Source organism: Agelaius phoeniceus, chromosome 2, assembly GCF_051311805.1.
Source record: "Agelaius phoeniceus isolate bAgePho1 chromosome 2, bAgePho1.hap1, whole genome shotgun sequence".
NCBI classification, from domain to species: Eukaryota; Metazoa; Chordata; class Aves; order Passeriformes; family Icteridae; genus Agelaius; species Agelaius phoeniceus.
In genome coordinates, this window is record NC_135266.1 from 30,106,605 (window position 1) to 30,113,145 (window position 6,541).

Below are 6,541 nucleotides of genomic sequence, written 5' to 3' on the forward strand. Positions count from 1 at the left end.
ATTTTGATCCTGCATGCAGTCGGGTCCCAGCAGCAGGATTCCCAGACTGGCTCAGTGCCACACACTTGTGAGCAGATGCATTCTTAAGGCAAAATAGATGGGCTTGGAGCTCATGATACAGATGATGATACAGCTGCTTTGGTTCTAGATGCTGCTTTTTTAGAGCCCATGCAAGTATCTTGGTACAGAACTAGACTAAAAAGTATCAGCTTGTTTTTTAACACCTGCTCTCAGGTTCAGCCCTAGCATCATATAAAGTATGTTCAGATGCTGGTCTAAAAAAGACCAAAATCTCTTAGACCCCCTTAAACTCCTCAAAAAAATGTAATCATAATTTTATTTTTAGGGTGCCCTCATCTGTCCTGTAGCAATGGCACCTTGGGATCTATTTAGGGCTCCTGGAAAGCAGCAGGCACTTCAAAAAGGCTTGCTTGCTGCTACCCAGACCCATCAATCACTGTCTGCAGATGCTGCCTCCTAGAGCTGAGCAAAAAGATGCCCCACCTTGATAAGCTGGGGTAAGCTTCACATCTGAAGCTGAATGTGGTGGATTCAAATCTCACATTTGCCCACAGCTACTATCAAAATCTCACAGGCTGGCCTAGGCAGGGTGCCTCCTCCTTCATGGCTCATTGCAGGTACCTCTTTTCCTGAAGTTTTTCTCCCAGTTCTGGGATGGAATACGAGTTTTGACCCTTGCTAAGAAACTTGTAGGTATGTGCATTCTCCAGGTATTTTCCAATTTACTACTCACTAGAGGGGAATAGTGGATGAGGGTTTGGAGTAGATGACCTCCAGAGGTCCCATCTCAGCCATTCTGTGATTCTGTGATGATAAGGGATTTTACCTATCACCTCTGTAGTGGTTGCCTCTCTGGGAGGATTAAATGAAGCCTTCTCTCCTGGGTTTGAGGCTCAGGAGTCTCTCACCTGTGTCACACTAAAATAGGATGAACAGAGAGATACAAATTGCCAAAATCACAAGGGTCAAAAGAGTGGCAGGTTCAGATGCAGTTTTTGGAAATGGACATAATTGTTATGATTCAGAGCTGGCACTAAGCAGAGAAGTTGGCTTCCAACTCAGAAGGTCACTCAAATTCTGGGTTTGAACTGTCCAGTTTACCCTGAGAAATCATACCCGAATGCTTCTGTGTAAGGCCAAAACCAGAAAGTATGTAAGTCTGCTCACTGCACAAAATCAAGCAATTGACCAAACCAGCAATTACTGCAGGATTCAGATAATCTCTGCATACAGAGAGGAGAAGTTTGGGGCTTTTTGAAGAGAAAATCCTGCTTTTTTGAACTCAGTTGCAAGAAAAAATCCAAATCCAAATATGATTTCACCCTACATTATGCTATTGCCAGTGTAGAGGTTTTTTGGTTATAGATAAGGATCAGCTAGGGTTTATTGCAAAGTTTATTTTGTAGTAAGCCTGTAGCAGCAATTAAAGTTCCAAAACAGTTTTCACATACTAGTAATTTAAAGAAAAGTACATCTCTGAAGATGTAATTTTCCATTTTTAATCTCTATCCAAAGATATTCATTAACTTTGAGCAAATTCCTGTCAAACAGTTATAATTGTATGAAAAAGATACTTTTGCAGATATAAAAAAAGATGACTGCTGACTTTTCCCTTTCTCTTCTATAAGATAAGCCAAGAGAAATGACCTCTAAAGACTGGTACATAAATAACAGCTCAGGAACTTGTTCATAAATGCACTATAAAATTAAAATGGAAAAGAACTAAATTATAAATCCTGAATGCTGGGTAATAAGAATGCACAGTTGAAAGCAGCAATAAGATATTTTGATTCCTTTCAAGTAACAACCTGTTTCCTAAAATGATATCTGAGGTCACAAAACTAATACATGTGGAAATGGAGCTCAGTTTTAGCTTAGATGCCAGAACATAGGTGATTTCAGCTTCAGTGCAAAAGTTGTAGCTATGTACAATATTACAAAAGTTCCTTTTACAATTATGTCAAGCAACATAAAAAAATTTCACACCACAAAGTAGGATTACAATCAGCAGAAAAAAAATCATTCTTTATATAGAATGATTCTATGTGCTATTCTACCATAGAACTTATTTACTTAATAAGTAAACTCTTCCAGGAATAGTCTTTTCTTGGTTTATATTTAGCATGTTAAGTGGGAATTTGGTGTCCTTTAACATGTAGAGGTCTGTGTAGGATGATAATATATTGAGGAAAATAAATCTTTGATCTAACCTACCATCCAGCTATACCTCATATCCTGACCACTGTGAACAAAAATTTGTCAGACTCACGCAGAGACAATATCCAGACATAATTTCCCAGCAGTCAATTAAGATCTTCTCCAGGATAATTAATTATATATAGAAGATACATCAATACTTCCTTCATGCCTGGCAGCATGTAGTTCTCAAAGAGGCAGCTATAAATATTTTGCTCTACTCTGAAATTTGTATAAAGACACCATAATATTTATGGCCTCTATAACATATGCAAACTGGGATAGGTTTTAATTCTTTACACTTTTTGTATCTTGATACAAAAAGACTGACAGACCAGGTACACAATTAATATCTAGTTAATGATACCCTATCATAGTGCACTGATCTATTATTTTGGGGGTTATATTTATCTATATCAAAATAAGATATTTCATTATGTAGATTTTCTAGTATTTTTTATAAAAACCAGAATGAACTTGGTATTTTTCCCTCCTTACACTTGCAGAAATAATTCTCTACAAATCCTGAACAACAATACCATAGTAGATACTGGTAAAAACTCATTAGCAATATCCATTTGTCTCTTGTGAGAAGGATGTTGTGGGCACAGCAGTGGTTCTGTAAAGTGTACTAAAAAAAACCCAAAACTTCTCAGGCTCTGGTGGAGGCGTTATCAAACTGAAATACCTGAAGTGGGAAGAATTCCATCTTGGTGATCATGGTCAGACCTACCATAACACCTAACACTGAAGGAAATCAATACCAATTTCTATCCCTGTGGCTCCTGGAAAAGACAAACAGTGTGGGTACCAATTGTTTAGTGGGCAGTTTGGAAACAAAAAACAACTTCAAGAGCACAAAGCCCTGCCCCTCAATTATGCCTCTGTTTAATACTGAATAGTCCTCAGCAAAGGCCCAAGTCTGAAAAAAATTAAGGACATACTACTCCTATTTCCACAAACTACTTAGCTCTTAATGGAAGCTTTCTTATTGATTTCAATGACTTTATTCATATGGGATGAATCCTTACATGTTTGGCTCTAATGAGACTCCTCCAAACCTTGAAGTTAAGCATTAAAGTCCAGATCCTTGTGGGTATTTACGTGTTTAATTATTTTCCTGTATCAGAACTAGCCCATAAAGACACGTTCCAAATTCTTGGTCATAAGGCATGACAGTTCCTAGATATTTCTTTCTGCCACAGGCAGCCTGCCAACTGGGAAGCTTCTTTGCCTCAAAACTTCAAGAATACCGTGTTTCAGTCTGGCGTGGGGAGCTGGTCACTAAATTAAGATCACGTAATACATAGAGGCACGATGTTTTCTTTTGGTGATATAAACTCCTGGAATGCACTATAGCACTGCAAAAACCCACATCTTCCTTCTGTGTCACGCCCTCTGTACTTATGCCAACGGTTTTTAATCCCACAAACAAAAACAAAAAACACTGAACAAATTTTCTAAAACTAATTTTAAAAAGGAGACTACTTTGATAGGGTTTCTGACTTCAGTGGGTGTTAATTGTGCATGTCAATCTTTTTCATATTCAGCCTGAAAGTTGTTTCTTCTTAGCACAGTTGCTTTTTGTTCCATTGATTTACAGCAGAGGATTTGAATGTGTCGCCTTTCTTTTTTGGCTATTTAAACACATTGCTTAATTCCATCAACAGAGGTCACTGCAGCTCCTTTCCTCTTTGGTGAAAGTGTTCCCCTTCCAGCAGATAAAGCATAATTAATGCTGTCATCTAGCAGAAGTTTAGTTTATCCATTATTTTAGAGACAGAAAAATTACTACAGGAAAATTTGCACATAGGGGAAGACTAGAGCCCAACAACATCAAAACAAACTAAAACAAAACCCCACCAATAACAACAACAACAACAATAAAATGAGCTCATTTCAGCTTTGAAACTTAACCTAATTCATGCAAACTTGTTTATATGAAGTTCTGTGCTTGGTCACCAGATCTATCCTTCTTTACATTACCCAGGAACAAGACATGTAAATCTGATCTTGGCACCAGCTGTTCTATCTGCTCTGCAGCTCTTAGTAAATCAGTATCAGGCATTTCCACACTATGGAAAAATAAGAAAACAGCTCCTTTAAATTGCTAAGACTTTTGTCAGCAGTCATCACTTTCATTTGAATCTGTCTGCATACTTACGAAAATGATGAGGAATTATTTTGGAATATTTATCATTAAGTGGAGTTCAAGCCAAAGGGTCCATCTGAAGCTGCAGTAATGTGAGCCTTGCAATTTTCTATCACTAAAGGCATTACAGCTGACAGAGCCAAATACACTTGCAGACAGAGTCTTTTAGAAATCAAGAGAATATAGGAGTTTCACACAGTGAGACACTGTCAAAAAAAAAAAAATATATATATATATATGTATATATATATCTGGGTATATGTGCTCTATGTACATATAGAAATAGCTTAATTTATTAAGGAGGAAAAGATTTGTCTCAAAGATAATGCCTTTCTTTGAAAGGACACTTTTCTCTCATAAATGCCAAATGGATCAGGTCAGTGGAATATTAATTCAGGCACGGTAAGCTGCATTCATATGTTCACCACTAAGGTATCTAAGCAATCACTGGAGTCAGTGGAGGCAGAGCTGTTTATCAGGTAGTGACCAAGGCAGCCATCCACATGTTCAATCAATTTATGCCCTAAATGCCATTGGTGCCCACCAATTTCAGCCCCAGGGGTTCTGTCCAGTTGTCCTAAAGGTGCCCCAAGGGGCCTCTCTAAGCTCTGGCTGCTGATCCAGGGAGCAAAGAACTTCTGTGGTTCCTCTACCAAATGTGGCCAAAGATGAATTGTGGTATCTGTATATGCCTTAGCCCTGAGTGCCTTTAGCCCTAAGAGATTTGTCCTAGTTCTAACACCTGTGCTAAATATCTCCAGCTTCCCATACCCATCAGAGGAAAGGGAAGAGGAGCAGCTTCCAAGAGTTTCTGTTCCATTTTCCAAGAAAAAGGTGTGTTTGCCATAGGATATTCACTTCCTACCCTGTCACCAGCTTTTGGAACTAAGCAAAACATGCAGAACATATATAGATTCTGAAAGGAACAACAGTGAATGTACAAGGGAAAAATGAGTGGAAAACTATTTTTTTACATTTCATATATTTGGTACATGATTCTTAAGTATGGCTAAATTTTATTACATGTTTTAGGACACTGGGTGTTTGTAAGCAGCAAGTCCTGGTGTCTGGCTTGAAGCAGTGCAGAAACAATTTCTGTGAGAATTTTTTCCTTTTTTGTGGTGTGAGATGAATGAAAAGCTTCAGCCTGTTCTTTTGTTCCGTTCTGTAGGTTTCAGTCATCTGAATACCAAAGGGGAGTAAAGATAGACTTGGGGTCAAGGAACAAAAGTCTCTTTTTTTAATTCTTTTTTCACCCTTTATCACTGCTGATAATTCATTAGAGCAAGGAACAAATGGTCCTAGGCTTAGTACCAAATAATGTCTCTAAATTAATACCTGGCACAGGTGCCAGCAGTTTAACTTCAAGCATCTTTTATGATAATTTTATATTTAGCAGAATAGATTACTGATGAGAAAGCATTGAGCTTTGTCTGATAGTCTGATAATCTGACCTGTGTTTGCAGATGTAAAAGGGATGTTGCAGATGACCAATACCTGTGCCCATAGCTCACTGTGGCTATTCTTGACAGATCCTTCTTCTTTTCTGTGTTTCTCCCGCAAGGATGGTGGAAAAATAATTAAGGTATGATGTTCAGATTGGCTGTCTGCTCCTGACCAGATATTCACTGTTGGTGTGGCTGCAATGTGCCCTGCCAAAGAAAACTCTGAAAATCAGAACTTGACCTTGTTTTCTTCAGTCCATGTCACTTTTCTTATGATTGAAAGGTAGTCAAATTTTTCCATAAGGATGGGTGGATTAGAAATAAACAAGAACCAATATTAGCTTTTGAAATTTAACACCTGTGAAACCAAAGAAGGAAAGAAAAAGAAGTTTCACTTTTGATTAACACTGAGATAGATTCTCAAAATGAAATTAACTAGGTAATTTAGCTCAATAGGGTTCCAATCTTTTTAACTGGTTCTGAATATTACTCATAAACCTAACATCTTTAATTTTAAGGTTCTAAAGTATAGTGAGTTTGGCTAAACAGTAAATACAATTGTCCTACCCAAAAAGCAAACAAAACATAGAGATAAAGTAATCTGCTTTTCCACTCTCAGTGTTTGTGTTTTATGCACATATGTAAATAGAAAATTTTAAAAAGATTACATATAAAAAAAGGAAGCTTGAAAATATTTGTTACTATTTTCCAGTCACCCACACGCTTT